Source organism: Triticum aestivum, chromosome 6B (genome assembly GCF_018294505.1).
Source record: "Triticum aestivum cultivar Chinese Spring chromosome 6B, IWGSC CS RefSeq v2.1, whole genome shotgun sequence".
In the NCBI taxonomy this organism is placed as follows: domain Eukaryota; kingdom Viridiplantae; phylum Streptophyta; class Magnoliopsida; order Poales; family Poaceae; genus Triticum; species Triticum aestivum.
In genome coordinates this window covers 601,156,204-601,170,876 of record NC_057810.1, presented here as the reverse complement: position 1 = coordinate 601,170,876, position 14,673 = coordinate 601,156,204, and positions in this window count along the sequence as shown.

Here is a 14,673-nt window from a genome sequence, read left to right as displayed (position 1 = left end):
CTATCTTGATTCTGTCATAAAATCGTCATGGATGTACATGCATGACAAAAAACGCGACCTACTGTGACAAACACATATCATCACAGAAGTGTATTTTTTTGTAGTGTACCTTGCTGAAAACCACTTGTCATTTCCTTCTGCTCCTCGTTGGGTTCAACACTCTTACTTATCGAAAGGACTATGATTGATCCCTTATACTTGTGGGTCATCAGTGCCCCCAGTCGAAGAAAATGTAACAAAAGAAAAGGCCTAGTGCCCAATAGTTAGAAAGCCGCTGAAGGAGTTCTAGCGAGAAATGATGTTGGTTAGTCTAGTGCCTCTAAGAAATTTGCACAAGAGAAGTTGAGGAAGCATCGTGCTCCTCTCAAGCCCATCAAGTAAGGGGTGCAAGCACTTGATAATATTCAAACTCGGAATGTTTTTTTTAAAACTGGACTAAGAAGAGGCTATATATTATGCTTGAATTCTTTATGAAAAGAATCGCATCTTCAAGCACCAGATTCTGGATCGCGCTGAGCTTGAATGTTTACCATGTATCCATCACACCATCGAGCAAATTGAACAAGTCTTCCTGAAGAGTTTCCTACGCTTTAATAATGGCTGGAATCATGAAGTGGTTCATCAATTCTATACCACACTATATCACAGGAGATCTCACAGACAACAGCACTTGGATCCTCGAATGGATGACAGGAGAGCAAACGATCAAATGCTTAGCAAATCAATTCTTAGCACTATTGAATCTTCCTTGGTGCGAATTTGATGCCAAATAGGAACACATGCTGCATTACTGGGAAGTATCATAAGATCAACTGCATATGCTGATGGACCCCAAGCTAGATGGTGATGAGTGCATAGAGATAAATCCAAAGAATTTGGCTTATGAGAACAAAGTATTGTTCTACATCCTCTGCAACTCCCTCACTGCAACCAACAGACCAGAAACCATCAATGGTGTCGTGGGAAATGCACTGCTTGGCACTGCTTAGGGAATTCGCTCTGATGTTCCACACATTTTTATTCGCAACTTGGCATGTGCAGCTGATAGCCCTGAAGCTTTGAAGACATATGCAGCATGGGTCATATATGCCATTGAGCAACTCATTGAAGAAAAGTGTTTTTGCCCCTTTGTTCCAAAAGTTTTCGTGCCACCAGTCCGCGATACGCTCAGAATTAGGATATAGGCAAAGGAAAGATGCCAATGGATGCCACTATTTATGCTTCCATGCCTGCTTCCGTTAGAGCTTCCAAGGTCAAGAAAGCTAAAGTTGAAATCCCTCGTGAAGAAAATCCTTCACTGTATGAAATTTTCCTTTGCACTCAGCATGCCTTGGAAAGCCACATCAATGTCAATAGGGAAGTCAAGGTGGAAATGATAACTGGGATAAATTTGCTTCACAACTATGCTCGCCAAGCTCTTCTTTATGAGAAGGAATAGAACAAGCGCTCTTGGACCCTTTTGCGCAAGAATTACACACACAAGCAGTTATCTTCCAAGGTTATTGGGAAAGAATATGATTATCTGGAATTGTTTGAAGCTCCACGCATCCGAAGACAAACTCCGGTACTTCCTCAACATTCTGATTCCACAGATCTGCTGTTTGTCGAACCTGATGATGATCTTCAAGACACATCAATAACGTTTATCTACAAGCTAGATGCACCTCGTGCTTCTACTTCCGAAGCCAAAGCCGCATCTCCAACTCCTGCCTCAGCCTCAACCATCACTCATTCTACTTCGCCGAACAGCTCCAGTTCTACTTCTGACGGTTCTTCTGACGAGTAGCTCCTCATATGCATTCTTTCCCCTTTTTGACACTTGCTGACAGGGGAGAAGAACATCGAGTGATAGATCAATGGGTTATTTGCAGGGGTGTTTTCCATTTGACATTTGGTTTTCTGCAGAACTATTTGCGTTTCCTCGAACTATCTACTTTTGGAACTTAAAAGCACCACATGTGGTGTTAATATACTTGGTCGTCATGTACCGTTAATAACCCCCTTTGCGATGCTATTCGCTTCCACATATCTGTTTGCAGGTGAAATCGAAAGTTTACCTCCTTGCAATGATTATCCTCAATTATTATCCATCATGCATGGAAAATGAAAGCGTTTCAAGGAGGATTGAAGATCTTGCATCTCTGAGAAGAGACACCTTACTACTTTGAACTTTGTGTGGATCAAAGTTTAGATATGCTAACCTTGCAGAAGAAGAAAGTTAGCTTCAGACTAAATTATCTTGAGAATCAAAGCAAACTCTATCTATCTGTTCATAAGCTGTTTTCCTTGCATATTTCCTTCATATCTTCTGTATTGCAGGAAAACCTCGTCTGAAGCGTATCCACCCCGAGCAATATAACTGTGATTCCTTTTCTCTGATATTCCTTAAGTATCTAACGCACATGAAATTTTATATCTCGCGTGGATTCAAACTGTGTTCTGAGAAAATCTTCATGGCTTATCCTTCGTCACAAATCATTTCAAAGTATTATCTAACAGTTCTTTGTAAGGATTGTGCATGACAGGAAAAACATCTCAGACATGGCCGAGTGTATTGAAAGATACCACAAATGAGATCATACCTCAATATCACTCGTACAAAGATTCACCTCGCTACCTTCCGGATTATCGACTATACATTCGATGCATATCTTCAGGGGGAGCATGATTTACCTTCGTGATTATCTCTCCTCTCTAATTATCCTTCGCATTCCTTTTTCATTCAGTTATCTATCCTTCGATGTGTTCTGTTTTGTCAACAATCATCCAAAAAGGGGGAGATTTTTGGTGCAATACTTGCCCTCCTATGTTTTGGAGATTGTTGATAGAAGCAGGCATGGACTGATTTTTTGCTAGAGCGCACATAGAGAAATAGTCCATGCAGAAACCAAGAGAATGTTGTCTCCGGTGCCAAGTTCGAGGAACTCCACCGATAAATATATGTGCCGCAGAGAAGAATGAGCTACATTTGTTGAAGATATGTAGGCGAGAAGATTGGTGAGGAGTTAACCCCTCGGAGATTTATTGCTGACGTGAAGCAATTTGTTCGGAGCTTGTGTTTGAAAAAGATTGATTGCAGCAAATGGAAGTCGAAGACAAAGTGAAGACATAGTATTCTTTTCATTGTTCTTCTTTCATTTATTTGAGTCATAGGATCACCATACTACTAATATGGGTATAGGTTCTCGAAGGTTAGATCCGCTGTGATGCTTAGCCTAAAACCTCTGCGAGACTGAGAGAAATATCTTTATGTTTCAAATGATTACCTGCCAGTAGCAGACGTTGTTCTTCATGCTACATGAGATATCTTTTGAACTGAGGAGTTAGCATTACTTGCTCCGCAAGTAATGTTACTATTGTGCTCAATTTCCAACCGTTGGACTCGTGTCGTTCAGCCATTGGCTGCTCCACATGTCCAGTTTGGTCATTTCCCTTGAGGGAAGGCTGCAGCTATAAATAGCCACCCCGCTCCAACATTGTCCGTTGGCTGCTCTGCTTAAATGTTTTGAGAAGATTGACTGAGCATCCGCTTTATGAGTGATTTGAGTTTAAGATCCACTGAGAGAAAATCAAGAGCCCAAAACTTAGACAATGGTTTAGCATCATAGTGGTTCTGAGTTAGAGTTCTTGTACCTATTACTCTTGAGAGTTGCGCACTCTCTAGACGGATAGGTTTCAGCTCACGATATTGAAGAGTTGTTATCTTCACTGAGTCGAATCTTCCGCAACCAAGAGTTATTGTGATTTGCGAAGGTCATCCGAAGGTTTGGAAATCGCTGACAAGTATCTACGACGAGTGAAATCAACTAGAGTCTGATCAGCTCCGAGTTGAAGCAGAATAGGAAGAAGAGAGTTTATCTTCTGTGTTAAATCACAACCCCTCCAACCAGACATAGTCCTTTTCCAGAACGGCGAACTAGTCTACCAAATTCACTTGGCGCCTTCGAGCACCACTGGTTCATTCTACTTTACTGCATTTCATTCTGCAGTTAACTTTTGTGCTTTGTGTCGATAGATAACCCAATCAATCATTGTTTGTTGCATATGCTTCGTATCCATCTTGTTTGTTGTTCCCATCCATTCTATAAATTGCTCATCATTATGTTATCCCATCATTTGTACTATTGTTCTAGTTAATTACATTTCGCTCGTTGCCCTTATGGTGTATTTTCTTTCATAGTATCTTCCATGTCTTCATCCATGCTAGTATATCTGTTCACATATTGTATACTATCATTATTGTCAAACCTGTGATATCCTATGCTCGAACCATTATCATAGCTTTCCTTGATAAATATGTTCCTCTCTAGGGTGCTTGATTAAGTTATCATCTACCGAACCTTATTTCCGTTATTGTGTTTGGGATCAGTTCAAAACATTCGAAATAATTTTTGAATCTCCCATTCACCCCCTCTGGTCGATATACTCTCGGTCCTAACAAAATGGCGTATAATGTAAGTGTAAGAGATGAGAGTTTATGATAGGTACTTCTTAGGCTCTGTCGGATTCAGGGCTCTGCAGACCCAAGAAAGGTTCAAACTCTGGGGCGTGCGCGAAGAACTCAGCCTCTCCATCCAGCCAACTCGCTGCGCTCGCGGCCTAGCTCAATTAACAGGAAAGGAAATGGACATGGCAGTTTACCCTGGTTCGGGCCACCTTGTGGTGTAAAACCCTACTCCTGCTTCGTGCTGGATTAGCCTCGCGGGGGGCTGAGGATGAACTAGTACAAGGAAGAACAGCCTCGTGAGGTCTACTCTAGGGGTGGATATGAGCTCAAGGGGTTCCCAAGGAATTTGTCCCCTTGCAACAATGGTGGATAGGCTATACTTATAGTGGCCTTGCTCCTCTTCCCCCAAAACTTAGGCGGGAAGGGATCCCACAGTGGCCAATTTTGAAGGGGGGCAAGTAGTACATCTTATCCTGACGAAAGTTGGTCTTTGCCTGCAAAGCTTCTGGTCGTGACATCGTTGTGGGCTTGGTGATGGTATCTGTCCTGCCATCCTGGCAGTCTTGGTCTTGTTGAACGTAGACGGTAGTAACCTTTGGTTGATTTTTCGGGACTCTACGCCTGCAGTTGCCTCCTTTGCACAGAAGAGGAAACCTGCCGCTATGCGCCCATTGGCGCGTGCCTGACCTTGGTCGTCATGGCTGGTGAGGGAGTCCTGGATTAGGGGGTGCCCGGGTGGCCATACTATAACCTTTGGCCGGACTCCTGGACTATGAAGATACAAGATTGAAGACTTCGTCCTGTGTCCGGATGGGACTTTCCTTGGCGTGGAAGGCAAGCTTGGCGATACGGATATGTAGATCTCCTCCCATTGTAACCGACTCTGTGTAACCCTAGCCCTCTCCGGTTATAAACCAGAGGGTTTTAGTCTGTAGGACAAACAACAATCATACCATAGGCTAGCTTCTAGGGTTTAGCCTCTTTGACCTCGTGGTAGATATACTCTTGTACTACCCATACCATCAATATTAATCAAGCAGGAGTAGGGTTTTACCTCCATCGAGAGGGCCCGAACCTGGGTAAAAACATCGTGTCCCTTGTCTCCTGTTACCATCCGCCTAGATGCACAGTTCGGGACCCCTGTCGGATTTCGGGTTCCGGCAGACCCTTGAGGTTCGAACACTGGGGTGGGCGGGGAGATTATGCCCTCTGTCTACCTGCTCCTCGCTGAATCGCTAGGACCTAAACTACGAAAGAATCAGCACAAAGACACAGGGTTTATACTGGTTCGGGCCACCATTGTGGTGTAATACCCTACTCCAGTGTGTGGTGTGGTGGATTGCCTCTTGGGCTGATGATGAACAATACAAGGAAGAACAGCCTCGCGAGGGTCTGTTCTTGGCTGGTGCGATGAACTGCTAGGAGGAGTTCAGTCGCCCTATCTCTCTCTCTCTTTTCTAGATATATGCCAGATTCCAGATCTTCCGATCCCCTCCTACCCTGGGGGTGGCTAGTCCTATTTATAGGCAAAGGCCCTGGGCCTCTTCCCAAATATTGAGCGGGAAGGGCGCCAACAATTGGCCATTTTGAAGGGGAACAGCGGGTACACTTATCCTGACTAAAGTTGGTCCTCGCCTGTCAAAGGCTCTGGTGGTGACGCCGGCTTGGGCTCCACGGTGACCTCCATCCTGCCGTTGGACTGGTGTTGGTCTTGTTGCACCGAAATGGGTTCCTTTGCTTGATGCTCTCGCCTGCGCTTGCTCCCTTTGCACCAAAGAGGAAAGGAGGACACTGTGCGGGCTGGCGCCCGACTGGCGCCCTTGGTCGTCATGGCTTGCATCATGGGCACCTCGCGAGGTACCCCGCCTTGAACTCTCCGCCTCCTCGTGATCGAGCCTGATGAGGCCGTGCTTGAGGAAGTTCCTTGTCGTCCGCCCCGCGAGGCTTGGCCCCTCGCGAGGGTCTTGAGCCTGTGTTGCTGAAGATGGGCTGCGCTGGGCCCCCTTTAAGCCACACCGCAGGCCGCAGGTAGGCAAGTCTGGGGACCCCCGTTCCCAGAACACCGACAGTAGCCCCCGGGCCCACGGCGCGCCCGGACTTGGCTGAGCAGAGAGGCGGAAGGGCAAGTGCAAAGCATCGCGGGCCCTAACAGCCTGCGGTCTTGGGCGCCGCGTGGCGGTTGATTGGTTGTGGGCGCCTCTGCAACCGCGCGAGTTGATAAAGGAGCGGCACCTACCCCTTGCCTTCTTTGCTTTCTCCAGTTGCTGCTCAGATCCCCTTTCTTGCGCCTCTCCTCCCCACCTTCGAAATCTTCAGATCTACTCCGTCCGCGTGCCCTAGCTAGACATGGCGCCTCGCCAAGCCCCGGTCGGAGCTTGGTACTCGTCCGCCTTGGACCCGCTGAACGTGTCAGAGGCGAGCCTTGCCCGGGTGCACCAGATGGCGGCGGCGCAGGGCATCGACGGGGCGACGGTGTTCAAGGCCAGCTCTGCCCTCCCTGAAGGCCAAGGGAGCACCTTCTATCCGCTCTTCGTGAGCGCCATCGTTGCCGGTCTGGTGCCTCCTTTTTCTAAGTTCTGCTTCTGTGTCCTTCGCCACTACAACCTTCAAGCTCTGCACCTCCATCCCAACTCCGTCCTTCTTCTGGCAATCTTTGCCTATTATTGTGAGGCTCACGTAGGGGTGAAGCCCTCAGTGGCCTTGCTGCGCCACTACTTCTCCCTCCGGACCTCTCGTGGTTCCGTCTCTGCGTGTGCGAGCTTCGTCGCATACGGCAGCTCCATCGCCATTTCGAATCCTGGGAAAAGGATCGAGGGCTTCAGGAGCAAGTGGGTCTTGGTGGATGCTGGGCGCATCCACCCTCGGCTGATCCTACCCTCGGGGCACCCCGTGAGCTCCGATGACTGGTCCCGAGTGGAGCTTGTGGATCCCCGTGTGAAGCCAGTGTTGGAGAAGATGGACGCGGATCTATGGCCGGCCAACATGGCGGCCGCGAGGCTGACTGGTGTATCGCTGCTGAGGGAGTTCTTGGAGCACCAGCTGGCTCCGCTCCGCCAATACTCGCTTCCGATGTGGAGGCCTCACCCGAGCCCCGCAGTCTTGGCCGATGAGGACCTGGCTACGGTTCTCCAGTCTTTGGTTGGGGGCGACGTGGCAAGGTTGGAGGGCGCTCCTACGCCCCTGTTCCTCAGCGAGAAGAGGGGGCTGACTCCGAGGCAGAGTCAAGGGCTCCCCCCTCCGGTGCAGGTCCCGCGCTCTCCGCCTCTCTCTGAGTGATGACGACGAGGATGATGACGGGCAGGGCGGGAGCCTGCCCCCGATCCCGAAGAAGGACCGGACCGGGCTGATCCCCTGCGGGTCTGCCCCAGCCCCGAGGCGATCCGCAGGCGCACCTCCTGCACCCGAGCTCCTTGAGGCTGATCCTTGCAGCCGGCTCTCGGGCCTCAAGTACGGCCGGAGGCTGCTCGAGCCCACGAGCGATGACCTGTAAGTGCTGGATTCCTGTCTTGTTTATTATTTTGTTGCTGAGGCTTGACGCTCGTATCTTCGGCTAGGCTGGCGCCCTCTGCAAAGAAGCCGAAGGGGGCTCCTGAGGTTCCATCCGTGGCAGCGCCTCTGCCCGTGAAAGAAGATGGCCGTGACGCACGGGCCTCTCCTGCTCGGGCGTCCTCGCGAGGCCTGGCTGAGCCGGTTGGGGCGAGCTCAGCCCCCATGGCCCAAGCGACTCCCAAGGTGCCCCTGCCTGATGCCGGCACCACAGCCGTTGGGGCGTAGCAGGCTCCGCCTCAGGATACTGTGGTCACGCTGCCTTCTTCTCCTCCTACTCCTCCGACTGCTGCTCCTCCGACCACTGTTCTGGATCGCGTTGTTGCCGAGCTGGACCGTCTGCGGCAGGATCTTCTGAGCGCTGACCCTCATTTAGTGGCCGGGAGCTTGGAGCTAGCTTCTGGCTGGATTCGCTCCGATGGTTCAATTCGGGCGGCGCTGGTCCAGGCTTCGACGGTTTGCGACGAGGAGAAGCAAGCCGTCCTTGGGGCGAAGTCTGCCCGCGTCGCCGCCTTGGGGGAGGTGGCTGATGTCCGAGGTCGCTACGAGGCGCTGGAGAGCGAGCTGAAGGGCCTGCAGGACCAGCTCGCTGAGGAGACCCGCCTTCATCAAGAGCAGGAGGAAGGCATGAAGGCTCGTGAGGCGGCCGTCAAGGACCGGGATGCCAAGCTCAAGAAGCGTCGTGACCGCCTAGGCGCGCTGGAGCAAGAGCTGGAGGCGAGGAAGGTTGAGCTGGATGGCAAGGCACGGGTTCTTGCCGAGGATCGCGTGGCCTTTGCGGAGATGGAGTAGAAGGCTCGCGCTTCACTGAAGACGCTTTATGAGAGCGGCCTGGAGAGCCCGCTGGCCGGCGAGGAGGACGGCCCCACCAAGCTGCTTCCCTTCCTGGTTCGTGCTCTTGAAGATGTCACCCTTGGCATTGGCCCTACGGCCGAGGCCGAGGCACGCGTCTTGTCTTCTGCGGCGCTGACACGGGTCTTCACCCACATCTATCTTCGCGACCCCAACAACGACCCCGACAGCCTGCTGGAGCCAGCGAGTGGCGAGCACGCCGCTGCCGCCGCTGAGGCCGTGAAGGGTCGTGCGGAGGTTCTGCCGGGGAAGTTCCGGGCCTTCAGCACCAGGCTGAAGCGGAGCGCTGCCAGCCCTACAGCTCCACAAGGCGAACCCGCTCTGTGCAGCTCCACCGTCGGCAAGTGACTCTATCGTGGCTCCCGTCCTGCTTTTAATTCCTGCACATGTATCATGCCTCAGGGAGGCATTAAAACTTGCACTTGCTTCTGCGATAACAGTATGGACTGTAATACTTGCTTTTGAATTCCTTGAAATTTGTGCTATTTCCTTCCTACTTGCTTATGTCCTACGCCGGCAGAGCCCGGCCCCACGCATACCTCAGCCGCCGTTAGCCCCGACCGGAAACCAGGACGGGACCAAGGAGTGAGGGGCCATGTGACAAGTTAGGCTCCTGAGTCGCGATGCTCAGGAGTCCCCCTTGGCACTCGAACAACAAGTAGGGAGGTGAGATGCGGGTGGATCTACCGTTCTACGTCTGCAGAGCCCGGCCTCGCGCATACCTCAACCGCCATTAGCCTTTCGGAACTAAGGAGTGAGGGGCTACGTGACCAGTTAGGCTCCTGAGTCGCGATGCTCAGGAGTCCCCCTTGACGCTCAAATGGCATTCATACCTTGGCTCCGCTCGGGGAGGGACGTGCGACGAACCAGGCCCGAGGGGCCTGGCTGGGTGGCGTGCGTCTGGGCGTGACCCAGGCGTAGCCCCCGTGCCCAGCCCCCTCGCGCGGCACTCCTGAGGGGAGGCGTTGCGATGAGGCTAGACACTGAGCTCTGGGCTCCATGAGGTTGATCCGGCCCGGGGGCCACCCTCAGTTGTTTATCACCATTGTGGAGCATAGCGCTTCCGGATGTGTACGGGCATAGCCGCTCCTCGGCAGTGTCGCCAGCCAGCGCGGAGCATGGTGCTTCCACTGGTGCGTGGGAGGGGGCTCCCCTCCAGGAGGAGCCCCCGGGGCGTATACAGCCCCGCCCTGACACGTGGCCGGCACGGTAGGTCTTGACGAGGTGTATCTGGGCACCCGTGAGCCAGCGCGGGACTCACGGGGCCCTACCTCAAGGCGGGTTGCGCGTGGCTCTGGGCCTTATCTTGGAGTGTGTTCCTGCAAATTTGGCTAGATGCCGGTGCTCTACGTCCTCGGGTCCCGGCTCTCGGGCTGGTCTCAGCCGTCGCGGGTATGCCAGGTCGCGATGTCGTGGACAAGACCAGAGGGTGAGGGCCGGAGAGCCGGAAGGAGCCCTGAGTCATGATGCTCAGGCACCCCCCCTTTAACACGCAAGCTGGATTAGATGTCGAAACTCTACGTCCTCAGGTCCCGGCTCTCGGGCTGGTCTCAGCCATTGCTGGTATGCCAGGTCGCGATGCCGTGGACAAGACCAGAGGGTGAGGGCCGGAGAGCCAGTAGGAGCCCTGAGTCGCGATGCTCAGGCACCCCCCCTTTAACGCGCAAGCTTGGTTAGATGTCGAAGCTCTATGTCCTCGGGTCCCGGCTCTCGGGCTGGTCTCAGCCGTCGCTGGTATGCTAGGTCGCGATGCCGTGGACAAGACCAGAGGGTGAGGGCCGGAGAGCCGGTAGGAGCCCTGATTCGCGATCCTCAGGCACCCCCCTTTAACGCGCAAGCTTGGTTAGATGTCGAAACTCTACGTCCTCGGGTCCCGGCTCTCAGGCTAGTCTCAGCCGTCGCTGGTATGCCAGGTCGCGATGCCGTGGACAAGACCAGAGGGTGAGGGCCGGAGAGCCAGTAGGAGCCCTGAGTCGCGATGCTCAGGCACCCCCCCTTTAACGCACAAGCTTTCGACGTCCAAGAAGAAAAGGTATCGTGAACATGCACCAAATAACAAGCATGATGGGTCGAAAGCATGGCCCTAAGATAAATGCAAAAGGGATACCTGCCACTGGGTCTGACCCGAGCGGCTTGGGGATAATGCAGCCCGAGGGGCGCCCCCAGCAGAGTAAGCTAAGAACTTGAAATAAAAGGGATACACGCCGCAGGGACGGACCCACGCGGCCTGGGAATAATGCGGCCCTGAGGGCGCTCCCAGCTGGAAATGAAAGTTGAAAGATGTCACCTGATGATGCTGAAGACGGAGGGGTGTCGATGTAGCAGACTCAGTGGGCTGCGGGAGCCAATCCTCACGAGCCCCCAGGCCCTGGGGCCTCGGGAGGCTCCGGATGCACTGGTGGCTCCTCGCAGACCATCTCCATCTCCACCAGGGCTGCAGCGCGCCTGACTTGTCGAGCCCCCAGGATCGCCCTCATGAGGCGCTGGTACGTGGCAGCCGCGTTCGGCAAGCCATAAGGCATGCGAACATAGCTGTGGGGTGGACCCTCGCAGCGTCCCACTTGCGAAGGTCAGAGGCGCTCCTGAGACGCGGCTTGGTTGAGCCCTAGTATGTTGATGCAGACGCGCAGCCCACCATCCTCGCCTGGATGGGGGGCCACAGCGGGTAAGCGGCGGCTGCCTCTCATGACTCTTGACTCCTGTAGCTCCTGAATGGCCTTGCTGACGAACTCCTGAGGGTTTGGCCCTCCTTGCCTTGCTCCTTCTTGAGGGAAACGTGCTTCAAAACACGCCTCCATGTGGTGCCCAAGCGCCTCCCTCGTGACCTTGGCGAGGTCGGCGGCCCTCCAGGGAGAGCCCCCGAGCCCTGCCTGAGGGGGGGGGGGCGCCGGGCGCGCCTCCCTATGCAATAGAAGGAGGCTCCCCTGAGCAGGCGCGGGCCCTGAGGGGCCTGCCTCCTGAGGAGCCGGGCCGGACGATGTCTTCTTCTTCTTAGGGGTGGCCTCGGGAAGCCTCCTGCTTCCGCGGTCCGGGTCTTCTAGTGACGCGGCCTGAAAGGCTCGCTCCAGGGAGCACACTGCGTCTCTCTCTTCGCAGGGCACCGTGATGACTTCGCCACTTCCTGGCATCTTGAGGACGTTGTAGCCGTGGTGGGTTACGGCCATGAACTTGGCCAGCGCTGGGTACCCGAGGATGGCGTTGTACGGCAGGCGGATGTGGGCGACGTGAAGTCAATGAGCTCGGTGCGGTAGTTGTCGCGTGCCCCGAAGGTGACAGGGAGGCGAACCTGCCCGATCGGGACCGTGGAGCCGTCGGTGACTCTGGAGAAAGGCTTGGTTGGCTGAAGCTGATTGTAGGGCACTCGGAGATTGTTAAACGTTTCCACAGACAGGACGTTGAGTCCTGCCCCGCCATCGATGAGGGTCTTGGTGACTAGCACGTTGCTGATGATTGGGGAACAAAGCATCGGGAGGACTTCGGCTGTAGCCGCGCACTTGAGCTGATCCGCAGAGCTGAATGGGATGGCGCATGCCGACCACCTGAGAGGGTGTGTGGCCTCGAGCTTGGGAAGGGCTGCATTTACTTCGCGGGCGAACTGCTTGAAGATGCGCTGAGAGGCCGGGGCTTGAGCTCCGCCCAGGATGCAGGCGATCGCGCGTGGCTCCTGGAAGCCCCCAGCCCCTTCGTCCTGATGACGGTCCTTTTCTTCTTGGCTGCGGCGGCAGTGGAGGGAGGCCTATGTTCCCTTGCGGGCGATCCTCGCGAGGCTGATCCCTCCAGCCTCCCTCGCGAGGCGGGTCCTGCCAGCGATCCTCGCGAGGTTGGTCGCCACCCCTGGCGTGGGCCGCGGTCTTCCCAGCGTCCTGCGTTCCTTCCTCCTCCCGGCCGTAACCCCGGTCGTTGCGGTCGGGACGTCGGCCGACCCTTCCTTCACGCACGGCCCGGAGCTCTTGGCATTCATTGGTGTTATGGGTGTGGAGGTCGTGGTACACGCAGTACCGACTGCCCTTGGAGGTTCGGGCTGATCTCTGCCCCGCTTGGTGTCTGGCTTCGCGAGCACGGCAGCCCCCTTGCGCTTCACGTCCTTGGCCTTGGGCTTCTTCTCTTCTGGGTCTGCGGCAGGCAGCTCGAGGAGGGAGAGGCGCCCCTCCTCAGCCCTGGCGCACTTGGTTGCCAAGTTGAACAGCTCCAAGGAGGTGCACAGGTCTTCATGCATCGCCAGCTCCTCCTTCATCTTGACGTCGCGCACGCCGTCGGAGAAGGATGAGATGATGGCCTCCTCGGTCACCTTGGGGATCTTGAGGCGCGCGTTATTGAAGCGCTGGACGTACTTCTGCAGGGTTCCCCCTGGCTGTTGCTTGATACGGCGCATGTCGGTCACGGCGGGTGGCCGGTCGTGAGTACCCTGAAAGTTGGCGATGAAGCGGGTGCACATCTCGTCCCAGGAGGAGATCGTGCCAGGTGCCAGATTCTAGAGCCAGGTGTGGGCCCCGTCATTGAGCGCCATGGGAAACCAGTTCGCCATGACCTTCTCATCTCCGTTGGCGGCCCCGATGCCCAGCTCGTAGAGCTGGAGGAACTCTGCAGGGTCAGCTGTGCCGTCGTAGCGGGGAGGCAGGTCCGGCTTGAACTTGCCGGGCCACGCGACACTGTGTAGCTCGGGGGTGAAGGCGCGGCAGCCCGCTGTGGCCACAGGAGGCCTTGGGCAACGAAGAGCTTGGTCCTGTGGGTGCGCATGCGCTTCAGCTGGGAGCAGCGCGGGGTCTTGACGTGCCGGAGCAGGGAGCGCTCGAGCAGCTTCTCGAGGGCTTGGGACTTCTTGGCAGCTCTGCTCCTGCCGCGCTGGCGCCTGACGGGGCGGGTTCCGCTCAGGGGCCGCGCGCCTCGGAGCCAGGGCGCCTTCTTGAGGGGGGGGGGCGGCTGAGGCGCCCCGGGAGCTTCATTGCCCGCGCAGGGCGGGGCGCGGTGCAGCGAGAAGCAAGGCGCGGGGGAGCCCCCAGCGGCGCGGACGAGCTCGGCTACTCGGTCGAGCCACTCCTCGTAGACGTCGTCGATTGGGTGGTAGCGCAGGAGCTCGTTTGCCGTGATGAGCGCATCTCGAGCCTCCAAGGCCGCGCGGGGTGCCCGAGACGAAGAACCAGTAGGAGTGAGCGAGGGTGTAGCAGTGCGGCTGTCTCGCCTCATGGATGGGTGCTAGGAAGATGCTTGCTGGTCGTTCCCCGCCGGGCCGGTGGCGGCGTTGACAGCAGGTGACGGGGAACGACGGGGGCGCCCGCCGACGGGGGCCGTCTGGGCGACGCGGGAAGCGAGGGCGGCTCGGCGCTTGGTTCGGGCCTGACGAGCGTCTGACATGGACGCGATGGTCGGAGAAGAACAGGGCGACGGGAGGCGAATTCCGGAACACCCCTACCTGGCGCGCCAAATGTCGGATTTCGGGTTTCGTCAGACCCTTGAGGTTCGAACACTGGGGTGCGCACGGACATTACTCCCTCTATCTACCTGCTCCTCGCTGAATCGCTAGGACCTAAACTACGAAAGAATCAGCACAAAGACACAGGGTTTATACTGGTTCGGGCCACCATTGTGGTGTAATACCCTACTCCAGTGTGTGGTGTGGTGGATTGCCTCTTGGGCTGAAGATGAACAATACAAGGAAGAACAGCCTCGCGAGGGTCTGTTCTTGGATGGTGCGATGAACTGCTAGGAGGAGTCCAGTCGCCCTCTCTCTCTCTCTCTCTCTCTCTCTCTTTTCTAGATGTATGCCAGATTCCAGATCTTCCGATCCCCTCCTACCCTAGGGGTGGCTAGTCCTATTTATAGGCAAAGAC